The sequence below is a fragment of the Rhinoraja longicauda genome, chromosome 20, assembly GCF_053455715.1.
Source record: "Rhinoraja longicauda isolate Sanriku21f chromosome 20, sRhiLon1.1, whole genome shotgun sequence".
NCBI lineage: Eukaryota > Metazoa > Chordata > Chondrichthyes > Rajiformes > Arhynchobatidae > Rhinoraja > Rhinoraja longicauda.
Genome location: NC_135972.1, coordinates 29207900 through 29222782, shown reverse-complemented (window position 1 = coordinate 29222782; position 14883 = coordinate 29207900). Strand labels below are relative to the sequence as shown.

General features: G+C 48.1%; 1 protein-coding gene and 2 pseudogenes across 1 annotated transcript in view; all 3 read left to right on the top strand.

Annotated features, from left to right (window-relative positions):
- LOC144603696 (receptor-type tyrosine-protein phosphatase R-like) overlaps positions 1-14883 on the top strand; it is a 202582-nt gene that overhangs the window by 182138 nt on the left and 5561 nt on the right. The window lies entirely within an intron of this gene.
- LOC144603765 (U2 spliceosomal RNA) lies at positions 3423-3518 on the top strand (annotated as a pseudogene).
- LOC144603774 (U2 spliceosomal RNA) lies at positions 3531-3697 on the top strand (annotated as a pseudogene).

The window sequence follows — 14883 nt, the reverse complement described above, 5'->3', positions numbered from 1 at the left end:
GCTGCCCCACGGTAAGTAGAAGTTTATTCCATTCTATGTTGAGGTCAAGAGTTACATGAACCAAATGTCCAAAAGTGCCTCATCTATACCACCTTGTTAAACCAGAATATTGATTGCAAAATCTGTAAATATAGGAATTCAAACAATCTAGGTCGTGCTTGCAAAATTAAATATCTGTGCCCTTAACATTGCCATCGGTGCAGAGATAGTTCATAGGAGTAAGTGAGCAGGTCAGGCAGCATCTCTGGGGGAAATAGAGTCATAGGGTCTTACAGCATGGAAACAGGCCCTTTGGCCTAATGCCCACACTGGCCAACATGTCCCATCTACACTAGTCCCACCTGCCTGTGTTTGGCTCATATCCCTCTAAACCTGTCCTATCCATGGGTGGATAGGATCCATGTCCAAACATGGATAGATAATGTTTCGGGTGGGAACTCTTTTACAGAACGATTGTGACTAAGGGGTATTGGGGGGGTGGGGGGGGGGATTGAAAGTTGGAAGAGATGAGGGGCAGGACAAAACCTATCCATGTTTTCCAGAGATGCTGCCTGACCTGCTGAGCATTTTATGTCTTTTATCTGCACAAATATTCCTGACCTGAACTTGTTGCTGGCATTCCATTCCTCTTTGTTTCCACAAACCATTTCTGTCACGCAGTTCAAACGTACTTCATAAATGGACTTACTCTAGGGCCTTTGTCATTTTTGCTAAATCAGTAAAGTCCAGCATTGCCAGCAGTTGAAGGAAAGGCTGTATGATAGCAGCAATAAACGTTTCCTAGTGAACCTCAGTCATGGTATTGGAAGTACTGATGTTCTCCACATAATACCAGTTGAACATTTGCCTTTGACAAGTTTAAAACTTCTTCCAAAGTTTAGTTTAGAGATACAGCATGGAACAGGCCATTCAGCCCATCGAGTCCACGCTGACCAGTGATGACCCATACACTAGTTCTATCCTAACTTCCAGGGACAATTTACAGAAGTCAATGAACCTACAAACCTGCATGTCTTTGGAATGTGGGAGGAAACCGGAGCACTTGGAGTAAACCTATGAGTTCACGGGGAGAACGTACAAATTCCGTACAGACAGCACCCATAGTCAGGATCGAACCTGGGTCTTTGACGCTGTAAGGCAGCAATTCTACTGCTGTTTCTTTGTGCCAATCTGCTGCTTTGAATTGTTGCATTGAGGAGCTATGATTGGTTTCATCTACTTTAATGTGTAAGTGGGAGAAACATAGAAAAACAGAAACATAGAAACATGGAAAATAGGTGCAAGAGTAGGTCATTTGGCCCTTCAAGCCAGCACCGCCATTCAATATGATCATGGCTGATCATCCACAATCAGTACCCTGTTCTGGCTTTTTCCCCATATCCCTTGATTCAACCCGAAGAGCTAATCTAACTCTCTCTTGAAAACATCCAGTGAATTGGCCTCCACTGCCTTCTGTGGCAGAGAATTCCACAGATTCACAATTCTCTGGGTGAAAATGTTTTTCCTCATCTCAGTCCTAAATGGCCTACCCTTTATTCTTACACTGTGACCCCTGGTTCTGGACACCCCCAACATCGGGAACATTTTTCCTGCATCTACTCTGACCAATCCTCTAAGAATTTTATATGTTTCTATAAGATCCCCTCTCATCCTTCAAAATTCCAGCAAATATAAGCCCAGTCGACCCACTCTTTCATCATACGTCATTCCCGCCATCCCAGGAATTGTGTTCTGATAATGAATTAAAATGTAAATTTATTGGCTAAATAATATGTGTTACTTGTGCCCCTAGTTTTTACGTCGTTAATCCTAATCATTCATTGAATAAATTCTATTTTCATTTTATTTTTATCAAGTATTACTAATGTAATTTTTTTTCCTATTTATATTCTCCTCGCACTCTCTTGTGCAAAGTATGAAAGGATCTTTTCTTAAATATATCACAATTGATTAAATTTGTGTTCAAATATTCTTAATTATGTTTTTTTGTGGATTGAACGATACTGCAATTAAACAGGCCCTTTGGCCTACTGTCCATGCCGACCATCGAAAACTCAAAAAAAGTTCACACTAGTTCTATATTATACCACATTTGCTTTCACTCCCTACACACTAGGGACATTTTACAGCAGCCATTTAACCTCCAAACCTCTCTGGGAAATAGGAGGTAACCGGAGCACCTGGAGGTCACAGGGAGAACATGCACACACCTCACGGCATCCGAGGTCAGGATTGAACCGGGGTCTCCGGCGCGGTGAGACAACAGTTGTACCAGATGTGCCACTGCATTTCGAGCAAGAGAAAGATTACCGGAGAGTGGGGGGGGGTTGCTGTAGGTTGGAAAAATTGGGGGCGATAGTTTAGCACATGCAGGGGCTGGTGGACGGTGCGTTCCTGGGACTGATGTGAGAAAATGCTGAGCATTTGATGTGTAGGGAATGGAAGCAACATAGTAACAGGTCTGTGAAACACTGCCGAGGAGAAATGTTGGGTGATGAATGAATGAATAGCAGAAATATACTTTGAGAAGTTAAACCATCGGTGCTGTTGCAACAGACGAAGAGGAACAAAGAGAAATGAGTGTTATTTTAGGTGGCACATCTCACCTCACCTTTCTCAAGATCTTTTAGGTCTGGGGAGGGTTTCCCAAAATTACTGAAGGCCTAATAGTGCCTAAGACAATGTTTGAGTATATATCTGTGTCTCTCTCTCTCTCTTTCAATGTATTTTATCCTTCAGTTTAAATCCTTCAGTTCTAAATCCTTCAAAATATTTGCTGTAAAGCACTTTGATAAATCCTGAAAGGATTTAGAATATAAATGCAAGATCTTCTTTTGTTGATTCTAAATAAGCAAGTTTGTACTTTTCCTAATCTGAATGAGGAGATATCTCAGTGATTTAGGTTTGGTAGTTAGCAGGAATTTATTGAGCTGTGTAAACAGACTGGACAAGTTTAATTTGAGCAGTTCAGAGGGCTCTAATGGTTAGTCCTTTACATTCTCGATCAATGACTAATTTGATCTAATACATTTTAACTCTTATTTCATCAAAATTCGGAAGTATGTCACTATAAAACAATTCTGCGAATTACCCATCAAAACGAGTGTTTGTGTTTATAAATAGTTGATGAAACCGGATATTTGTTTGCTTAGCCAATCCACTGCGGCTGTATTAGATAAACTTAAGTTAGTTTCTTTGGAGCATCAGAGGTTGAGGGGAGACCTGATAGAAGTATTTTAAATTATAAATGATGTGAGGCACAGATGGGCTGGGGTGACAGAACCTTATCCCAGGGTGGACATGTCAAAGACTCAAAGGTGTAGCTTTAAAGTGAGAGGGGCAAAATATAAAAGACATGTGTGGGACAAGATTTTGACACAGGTGAGGGCCTGGAATGTGCTTCCAGCAGTGGCGATGGAAGCTGAGCTTCTCGGCCTTTTGGCTAAGATCAAGTGTAGTATCTGTTCTTCTCAAGAAGAAATACTGGAAGAAGAAGCTGAAGCTAGAAGAAAACCTGCAAGAAACGCAAGCAGGCATCTCGGCCTTTTGGCTAAGATCAAGTGTAGTATCTGTTCTGGCACAATCTTAATGTTCTTATTAGAACAGGGTAAGTATAAGAGCAGTATTTGCATTGGGTCATCGACGAGGAGCGGAGGTCAGGAGCACGTGTCTGGTTTAGGGGTGGATCCATGCTGGTTGGGTAACCAACCTAACACCCTTATCCAGGTGGGATGGCAGTAGCAAGTGGAGCTGGAGGGCAGGGTATTCGGAATACCCTGCGAGTATCGGTGAAGGACCTCAAGGAGGGGAACCCTTTCTCAAGGGATCTCTTCATCAAGAAGGTGCTGCTGGAGGCCTGTGGATTCAAGGCCGGGGACATCTTCTGCCTCCAGGACTTCCCAGGTAACGGATACTTCGACGTTACCTTCCAGAACCCGGCGGGATGGCAGAAGTTACTGCAGGACTTCCGGGAGAAGGGGGATGAAGCCCCGCTGTCGCTCCTGAAGGTGCAGCCGCTCTTCACCCTCCCCACCCAGAGGGAACGGATGATCACGGTGCACATGTTTAACCCACATGTGCCCGTCGTGGATGTCCTCACCTTCCTTGCGCGCTACGTCGAAGGGGCCGGGAACTGCGTGGACATCAAGGACTTGTTCGGGATCTGGACGAGCAAGAGGCAGGTAAAAGTGAAGCTGAGGGTGGACGGGAAGGGATTCATTGTCCACCCTCCCTCGGTGTTCGCTATCGGAGGGAACCGGGGCTACATGACGTACGTGGGGCAGCCCAGGGTGTGCAGGAAATGCAACAAACCTGGGCACGTGGCGGCAGAATGCAGGACAGTCGTCTGCAGAAACTGCAAGTTAGAAGGCCACGAGACAAGGGATTGTAAAGAGAGTAAGAGCTGCAACCTGTGTGGGGAGGCAGGCCACCTTTACAGGGCCTGCCCTAAAAGAGCAAGCACTTATGCACAGGCGATAAGAGGGGCCGCTGCCAGCACCCCCAGGGTGGACGAGACGCCTCCTACCACTGAAAAAGCCCAAAAAGGAAAGGAGAGCAAGGGCGATGACAGCGCGACCACCAGGAGCCCCAAACCGCAGGACAGAGCCCCCCAGGCCCCTCCCCACGAGGGTGAGTCGATGGAAGAGGGGGAACAGGAAGAGGAGGAATGGAAGGTGGTACAGTCGAGGAAAACATTGAAGGCTGTGCGCACGGAGAAAAAGGCGGAGGGGGCAAGCAAGTCCCAAAAAAGAGTCCTCTCCCAGGACGAGGCCAGCAGCCTCTCCGCATCGGAGGATGAGACGACCGGGAAGGGCCGACAACGGAGGCAGAGGCAGAGGAAGGAAACGGGGGAGGAGGAAGGTAAGAAAAAGAACGTGTCTGTTGCCCCCCAGCCCCAGGAGACTGGGAGCAGTGCCAATGGGCCCCAGCCCCAGGAGACCGTGAGCGGCACAACGGCCAATGGGCCCCTGCTCCGGGAGACCGTGAGCGGCACAATGGCCAATGGGCCCCAGCTCCGGGAGACCGTGAGCGGCACAACGGCCAATGGGCCCCTGCTCCGGGAGACCGGGAGCGGCACAACGGCCAATGGGCCCCTGCTCCGGGAGACCGGGAGCGGCACAATGGCCAATGGGCCCCAGCTCCGGGAGACCGGGAGCAGTGCAGTGGCCAATGGGCCCCAGCTCCGGGAGACCGGGAGCAGTGCAGTGGCAAATGGTCCCCAGCTCCAGGAAACTGGGAGCAGCGCAGTGGCCTCGCCAGAAAACACACCCTGTGCGGAGGAAGCCACCAACATGTACCATTACCTGTGCGACAGAAATGTGCAGGAACTGAGCCAGATGATTGGCATGCGGGAGGATCGCCTGGGACAATAAAGGACAATGGAGCTGAAACTGGCATCCTTAAACGTGCGCAGTGTGAAGAGCACTGCGCGATGTGTATCCGCCTTGCAGTACCTGGCCAAGGTAAAGGCGGATGTGACTTTTTTACAGGAGTGCGGGCTGCCACACCTTCGCTGCTATCGGAGGTGGTCGCGATGGTGGCCCCACGGACTGTCGGTATGGTCGGGGGGCAATGATTGTCGAGCGTCCGGTCTGGGGATCTTGCTGCGGGGAGGGGGCTTCACCATCACTGAGGTAAGGGAGGTGGTGGGGGGGCGTCTCTTGGTGGTGGATGTAATGTACCGTGGTTCTCCGCTCCGGCTGATTAATGTGTATGCCTCACCCAGGCGGAGCGAGCGGTTGGCCGTTCTCCAGCAGCTCCCACCGCTGCTGGCCACGTCTAGACCGCTCGTTCTGGCCGGTGACTTCAACTGCATCATCGATGCGGCTGGACGATCCGGCAGTGCCAACCACAGACTGGACGGCACCTCCAAACTCCTGGTGGAGACGGTCAAAGATGCAAAGCTGCGCGACGCCTTCAGTGACCCTGCAGGCGGAGCCCAGCGGCGGTTCACCTGGTCAGGACCGAACGGTTCAGCCCAGTCCCGGATAGACTTCCTCTTCACATCGAAGGCCGTCACGGTCAGACACACCGACCTCGCGCCGGTGTTCTTCTCTGACCACTGCCTCCTTCAGGCCACCTGTCACCTACAGGAGGACCGGAAGGCGGGCAGAGGGACGTGGAAGTTAAACGTGGAGCTGTTGACCCCGGAGAGCGTTGAGGAGCTAAAGAGGGACTACGCATGTTGGAGAACTGTGAGGCCCCTCTTTGACTCCGCGACACTCTGGTGGGAGGCAACAAAGGAGAACATCAAGAAGTTCTTCGTCTCCAAAGGTGTTCAGAGAGCAAGACAGGGTAAGAGGGAACTGTGTCAACTCCAGACAGATTTGCAGCAGCTACTCCTTCTGCAGAGGAGAGGGGTGGATGTGAGGGAGGAACTGAGAGAGTTGAAGGGCCGGCAAGCTCGGCACTTTACCTCTGAATCCTCCAAGATCATCTTCCGGTCCAGGGTCCGCCATGTTGAGCAGGATGAGACGTGCTCACGTTACTTCTTCCATAAGGTTCACAGGGGGAGCTCTGTGATCAAAAGCCTTAGGGAGGAGGACGGCTCGGTAACATCCTCGCAGTCAGACATGCTCAAGATCTGCAGATCCTTTTATAAGGATCTGTACGATGTAAAGAACACAGACAGCACCGCCTCCCAGAACTTCCTGTCCTCCATCACGGAAGTCTTGGACGACAGCAAGCGGGAGAGTCTGGACCAACCACTGACCCTGGAGGAGCTGACTGGCTCCATCCGTTCCTTTGACTCGAGTAAAACTCCCGGAGGCGATGGCTTACCGGCAGAGTTGTACTCGGCTCTGTGGGACTGGGTGGGCCCGGACCTGCTGGAAGTGTACAACGATATACTTCTAGCCGGCAGCATGTCAGACTCTATGAGGAAGGGCAACATCACCCTGATCTACAAGCAGAAGGGGGAGATGAATGACTTAAGGAATTGGAGACCCATCACATTGTTGAATGTAGACTACAAGATCCTGTCTAAGGCCATCGCCAACCGGGTCAAGTCTGCTCTGGGACAGGTGATCCACCCGGACCAAACCTGTGCTGTACCTGGCAGGAAAATCTCAGACAGCCTGGTGCTGCTGAGAGATACCATTGCCTACGTGCAGGACAGACGGGTGGATGCCTGCCTGGTCAGCTTGGACCAGGAGAAGGCCTTCGACAGGATATCGCACACGTACATGAGGGACGTGCTCTCCAAAATGGGCTTTGGGGAGGGAATCAGGAAGTGGATACAACTGCTCTACTCCGAGATCTGTAGTGCAGTCCAAATTAATGGGTGGGAATCAGACAGCTTCCCCGTCAGGTCTGGAGTCAGGCAGGGTTGCCCTCTTTCCCCTGTCTTGTTCGTCTGTTGCATTGAACCCTTTGCCGAATCCATCAGGAAGGATGCGAGCATAAGAGGAGTGACATTGCCAGGCAGTGGGGGCACTCAGGTCAAGGCCTCCCTGTACATGGACGATGTCGCCGTCTTCTGCTCGGACCCAGGGTCGGTCCGCAGACTGATCAGCGTCTGCGACCAGTTTGAGTTGGCCACGGGGGCCAGGGTAAACCGCAGGAAGAGCGAGGCCATGCTCTTTGGCAACTGGCCCGACCGATCTTCCATCCCCTTCACCATCAAGCCTGACTTCCTGAAGGTGCTGGGGATCTGGTTCGGGAAGGCTGAGGCATGTGACAAAAATTGGCTGGAGCGGATAGCCAAGGTGGGGAAGAAGCTGGAGCTGTGGAAGCAGCGCTCCCTCTCCATCACGGGGAAAAACCTGGTCATCAGGTGTGAGGTGCTCTCGGGGCTGCTGTACTTGGCGCAAGTGTGGCCCGTCCCTCCCTCCCACGCCAAGGGGATCACCCGGGCCGTCTTCCGCTTCATCTGGGGGTCGGTGATGGACCGGGTGCGACGAGCCACAATGCACAAGTCGGCAGACAACGGGGGTAAAGACGTGCCCAACGTCGCCCTCATTCTGATGGCCACTTTCGTGTGTGGCTGCATCAGGCGGAGCATAGAGCCAAGGCACGTGGGCACCAAGTGCCACTACCTGCTGAGGTTCTACCTGTCCCCGGTGTTGCGAAGGATGGGCCTGGCGCAGATGCCACGCAATGTGCCAGTCAGCTGGACATTGCCGAACCATCTGTCGTTTGTGGACAGGTTCTTCCGGACCAACACCTTTGACCACAAGTCCATCGGGCAGTGGTCAGCACGGAACGTCCTGCAGGCACTGCAGGGGAATGACTCCATGGATCCTGTGGCGTGGTTCCCAGAACGGACAGCCCAGCTTGTCTGGCAAAATGCCTCATCGCCAGTACTCACCAACAAGCACCAAGACCTGGCTTGGCTGGCGGTGAGGGGAGCCCTCCCAGTCAGATCCTTCCTGCACCGCCGGAACCTCACTACCAGCGCACGCTGCCCTCGGGACGGCTGCTACGGAGAGGAAACGGTGGCCCACCTCTTCAAAGAGTGTGGATTTGCCAGGCGAGTCTGGAGAGGTCTGCAGGGGTCCCTGTCACGATTCATTCCGAGCAGCTCCGTCACAGAGGACTCTGTGCTCTACGGACTGTTCCCAGGGACGCATTCCGAGACTGACATCGAGTGCTGCTGGAAGGTCATCAACTCGGTGAAAGACGCTCTTTGGTCTGCCCGATCCTTGTTGACCTCCCAGCGGAGCGAGCTGTCCGTCAAGGAATGTTGCCGACTGGCCCACTGCAGACTGCAGGAGTACGTGCTGAGGGACGCTCTGAAGCTTGGTGCAGCCAACGCCAAGGCCCTGTGGGGGAGGACCACAGTCTAGGGTCCTTCCGCTGCTGGACATGGGGGGCAGGGTGTGGTGGAGAGAGACGCCCCTCCAAATAAGGGATATGTATGTAAATGTATGTAAATGTCTAAGTAAATGCCTGTATTGAATATGTAACCTCCGGAAATGTCGGATGGGTTTGTTTAAAAATGATGGTTTGTAAATGATATTTAAAACTTGAATAAAGTATTTTTTTGATATAAAAAAAAAAAAAAAAAAAAAAAAAAAAAAAAAAAAAAAGATGGAAGCTGATATGATAGAAGCATTTAAGAGGCTTTTGGACAGGCGCATAGATATACAGGGAATGGGTGGATGTGGGTCACATGCAGGCAGAAGAGATTCGTTTAACCCTGTTGCTGTGCTACACTGTTCCATACTCTGTATACTCACAATTTAATTTTCTGGCATGTTTATGTGCTTCGGCCATTAAATTCCAGAAGTTGGTCACTTTGTCAACTTTGCAGGATTTGGTAATAGTGAAGGAGTAGGTGAAACTGTGAAGAGTGATTAATACAATTATTAACGTTGCTTAATGGGAAGAAATTAGCATGCACAAAGAGGACCAGACTCCCAGTCATGGCTCTGGTTCATTGAAAAATATCTCCCACACCCAACCTGTCTGGGAAAATCCAAGGGAAAGTTAAATACTTCATAGTTAGGAAAAATAGATTGAAGGTCATCAAAGTGCTCACGTCATCTCGAACACTTCCCAGCAGAGACTAATGAACAGTGTTTATAAAATCTTATTGCCGATGCTCCATTCATCCCCTCATTTGGAAATGGTGAGGCACGATGAAGTGTAAGAAAACAAAGGGTTAGGTTGGGGACCTAACCTAACCCTTTAAATCTATTCTGTTTTAAAACTGTTACAATTTGTTTCATTGGGTTGTTTAAAGTAATACTGACTAGCTAATTAAATTATTCCATCGTATGGGAGGTGCATTCCCAATCTCGTTGTACCCCTGTACAATGACAATAAAGATATATTGTATTGTATTGTATTGTATTGTAAATTTTGAAAAAGACACATGGAAATTAAAGTAAACTTTTTATTTCTAGGTATTGATTTTCTTCTTAAAGAATATCTAGATTTTAGTTTAAAAGCTCCATTTTAAAAGTAAAGATTTTAGTTTAGTATAGAAATATAGTGTGGAAACAGGCCCTTTGGCCCACCAAGTCAACCAGTGATCACCTGTACACTAATTCTATCTCATGCACAAGGGATAATTTACAGAAGCCAATTAACCTACAAAGGGGGGCACAATAGCGTTGCTGCCTAGCAGCGCCAGATCCTAACTACGGGTGCTGTGTAGACGCAGTTTGTACACGCTTCCTGTGACCGCATAGGTTTTCTCAGGGAACTATGGTTTCCTCCAACATTCCAAAGACGTGCAGGTTTGTCGGTTAATTGGCTTCTGTAAATTTCCCCTAGCGCATAGAATGCTAAACTGGTATATAACAGAACTAGTGTATGGATGATTGTTAGTCGGCATGAACAGTGGGCCGAAGGGACTGTTTCTACACTGTGTCTCTAAACTAAACTAAACTTTACCCTCAGGTTCCTAATTTTATAAATAATCTCAATTAACTGTTAAATATGGGTGGTAAACATAACATGAAAGAGAGTCTTGGCTACAATGGTAGGAATGTTGTGGTGGGAGAATTGTTTTAATCCTTGCATCATGGTGTATGACTGAGACAGCTACCTCATGTTCAGACAGGATGTAGTGCAGTCTATTAGCATCAGTGACAGGAAAATGCTTTGTGTGGTCTTGTGATCTACAGAAGTTCACGGCCTCTGTGGGTGTCTGATTGTAATCTACAAAGATGGTCTTCTGACAGACTTCATTATTTATCTCTCGTGTAGAAAAGAACTGAAATATTTGCAAATTAAATCTGAATATGTGTTGGGCGTATAAATTGGACTTTTGCTCTGTTGCATCAATATGGTGGATCTTAGAAAATAAATGTTATCATCTGCACTCATGCATTGTCAATCCATTAAGAACGTTTATGTCTAACATTATATGTGGGAACTTGTTCTGAAAATCTTTCAGTGAGAAATGCAGAGGGTGAATGAATAAAATGAATGCATGGCTGAAATGATGAATGCTTCCATAAAGAGACTGTAGAAGAAGATTAAAAAATTTCCTGGAGGAACTCAGTGGGTCGGGAAGCATCTAAGGAAGCAAAGGGAGAGTCAAATGTATCAATGTACAATGTACAAGGGAGAGTCAAATGTACCTTGCATCATCTATCTTCTTTGGGATCAGGGATTGCACCATGAGGAAGGGGGGGGAAGGATGTACCAGTCGGCTCTCATGGTGACATGGTCAATCTATTGTCCAGTGGGATTACTAATGGGCTTCAGAACAACTGCCCTCTAATATACAATTCATTGTCCCATTACATATCGTGAGTTCAATTCAAGTTAGTTTATCCCTGGTGGATTTTTTCTAGCGTTGCAGAAAGTATTCTTGGTCAGGCAAATTAAGGGCATTCATGATTTGGTGGAAAGCCCTGCTCTTTTGGCCATACTTTTGCATGTGGTCGGCCCAGTTGAGTTTCTGGCCAATAGTGACTAACAGGATATTAAACAGGATGTTTAACATCCGGCAGTGGTAATGTGGAAAACACAAAGTGCTGGAGGAATTCAGCGGGTCAGGCAGTATCTGTGGAGGGATGGGTAGATGGTACTTTGGGTCAGGAGCTCAGGGGCAGCATCTCATCTCGGAGATGGTAATTGCATGAATTGGTGTGGCATTACTGCACTATGCTCCTTACTGGTCTATGGTTGACCATTTTGTAGCGTTGTTACATGGGCTACTTCATTTTCTGAGATGTGAGTTGTCTTGAACACACAACTAAAGATGTCTGGACCAAGGACAGTATCCTATCAAATCCATGCAACAATATCCTGGGACTCCAATACTTGTCATGCTTGACCTTCAACAACCACAACCATCTACTAGTTAGTGCAGATGGACTAGTTAGTCCTATTGACTTAATTTTTACAGGGTTTCTTGCCACACCCACACCCATTCGGCCGAGTTGTCAGGGATAGTCACTCTCACCTCATCTTTACTGTTCAGCTCCTTTGTCAATGTTTCTTTAAGATGATGTGGAGCCATGCATCCCAAGGCAAATCTGACTGAGCATTGATGTGACAAACCATATTGAGCAGGTCTTGCAATTCCCACTGGCCGTGCAACCAAAGGATTGCCCAAGAAGTGTTTTTTTAGAGATACAGCGTGGAAACAGGCCCTTCGGCCCACTGTCCACACCAACCAGTGATCACCCCTTACACTAGCACTGTCCTACAATTTACAATTTACAGAAGCCAATTAACTTACAAACCAACACGTAATTGGAATGTGGGAGGAAACCGAAGTACACGGAGAAAGCCAAAGCTGTCACAGGGAGAATGTACAAATTCTGTATAGACAGCATCCATAGTCAGGATTGAACCCGGGCGTCTGGCACTGTCAGGCAGCAACTCTACCACTGTGCCACTGTGCTGCCCAACATTTTATTTTTGCCCAATGTTTTGCTGATCTTTGCTTAGCATGAAGCAAAAATAATGGTCCAGTAAGCTCCACATAAATCATGAGCTATTGTCTGACACAACTGTTTTCCCCCTCATGCGAGCATAGAAAATGATAAATAATAGGGAATGGTTTCCAACCTGCAGTTTCCCTTTAAACTCCATTTTGCTCCATTGTGCCCATGCTATTTTCTTTTGGTCTTTTGGTTTGTTCTTCATTTGGTGTTTCAGAAATAATGAGCAATTTTGCGCAATGAATACTTTCTCTATTTTACAAACATTTTCCGTCCACTTCTATATTTATCCAGTTTCAGCCTCTTGTGCTATTTGTATACTCCTGGACATGATATTTAAAATTATATGTTTACACAGCTTGACGATAATTGGGCACAAATCAAAGTAGGTTACGCAATGGTAAACGACAGTGCGGTCTTGCCAGACCAGCATGGCTTATTTTGTAGAAGGTAGATATATGCATTTCTGATTAAATTGGGTAGTACTTATATGGTCAGACCACTGTCTAAACTGAGATGCACATTTGTGCTGGATGAACAACGTCCTAAAGTTAAGCAACTCGTTATTTCTCTAAATCAGGATTACCGAATAGAAACTGTAGTGTACTCTGAAGCTGCGATCCGTTAATGTCACAAAAGCTGTGATGGAGGTGGTGTTCATAGCTTTTAATATATCAATCTACTGTTACATTGACATACCTAGCAAAACATTGACTACATATCAATCTACATTGACATTCCTAGCAAAAATCCTCGGGGGTAGAAATAGGAAGTAGTACAGATGTAAGATTGGTGAACAAATGCATTTGAAGAAACTTTCAGATGAGGAAATGTTTCAAAGTAGCAGCCATTGACAAGGTGATTGAGACGGATGGGGGATTCAGTGCAAACTAGAGTAGGAAGAGTAAAAAAGGCGTGCTGGGATGTGAACTGGCAATGAAAGACAGGGACTTTTGAGGTTAATGTCAGAGTTAAGCAAGGCAGCAGACAGGCAGGGGGTACGTAAGCAGGAAGTTGTGGGAGAGTCAGAAATAGAACTGAGTGATTCACTCAACTTGATATGGAACTTGTCGCGGGCTACCTTAAGACCTGGAGACTAAAACTGAGTATGGCAAAAACCACCACAACGACCTTTCACCTGAACAACAAGGAAACTCAACGCCAGCTAACCGTCACCCTCAATGGGTCACCCCTACCCTACAACCCATTTCCTACTTACCTCGGGGTGAAACTAGACCGGCAGCTGTCCTACAAGCAACACCTTGAAGCTCTCCGTGCTAAAGTCTCGGCACGGAACAACCTCCTGTATTGCTTGGCCGGATCGTCATGGGGCGCCAGGACATCTACTCTTCGAACCAGTGCTCTTGCACTCGTGTACAGCGCCGCTGAGTACGCCGCCCCAGCATGGTGCCGCAGTGCTCATACCAGCAAGCTAGACGCCACCCTCAACGACACCATGCGGATCATCACTGGCTGCCTACGCCCTACTTCGATGGATCTCCCGCCGGTGCTCACAGGTATCGTACCCGCCAAGCTTCGCAAAGAGTTCTTCACCCATAGGCTGGTGTGCAAAGCCCCATCGGACGCCAAACATCCTTTGCACCACCTCGCCCAGGATTCACAGCAACTGGGACCTCAAAGCCTGTCATCTCGTCACCCTTTCTCCCGTCATGCAGCGACCCTCTGTGGTTCCGGTTTCAACATACTAGGAGCATGGAGACCAGCAAACAGCGCAGCACGGCATTTTCGACTGCACTGTCCTCCGTCCCTCTGGTGGAGGGGCAGACCTCACGGCCCTTGACAACAGCACATTGCACTGGCTACAGCGCCTGGAGGGCGTTACATAATTTCTGCTGCCTCAAACGCAAGAAGAAGAAGAACTTGTTGAGCACCAAAAAGGAACAATTCGCACAAATGTAAGATTTTTAGATTTAGAAATACTGCACGGAAACAGGCCCTTCGGCCCACCGGGTCCGTGCTGCCCAGCGATCCCCGCACACTAACACTATCCTACACACCCTAGGGACAATTTTTACATTTGCCCAGCCAATGAACCTACATACCTGTACGTCTTTGGAGTGTGGGAGGAAACCGAGGATCTCGGAGAAAACCCACGCAGGTCACGGGGAGAACGTACAAACTCCGTACAGACAGCGCCCGTAGTCAGGATCGAACCTGAGTCTCCGCCGCTGCATTCGCTGTAAGGCAGCAACTCTACCGCTGCGCCACCGTGCTGTTCGGTGTAATGGTGGGGATTCTTTGTTCCTGAAGTAAAGCTGATAACAGAAGATGCACAATAGGTGCACAATATCTGAAAAGAAGCAGTTAATTGATAAGTTGAGGAACCAGGTCCAAAGGAGGCTGTGAGCAATGATGAGACAGGGAGATCAATGAGGAGACATGACAAAGAAGAATGGGCCAGAAAGCAAAGGACACGGTGGTTCCAGAGGAGGAGCCAATAAACCTCATTTCAAAACTTTTCATTGACTTCCTAGACGCCGATGAAGAGGCTGGTAACAAAATGGATTTGATGCCT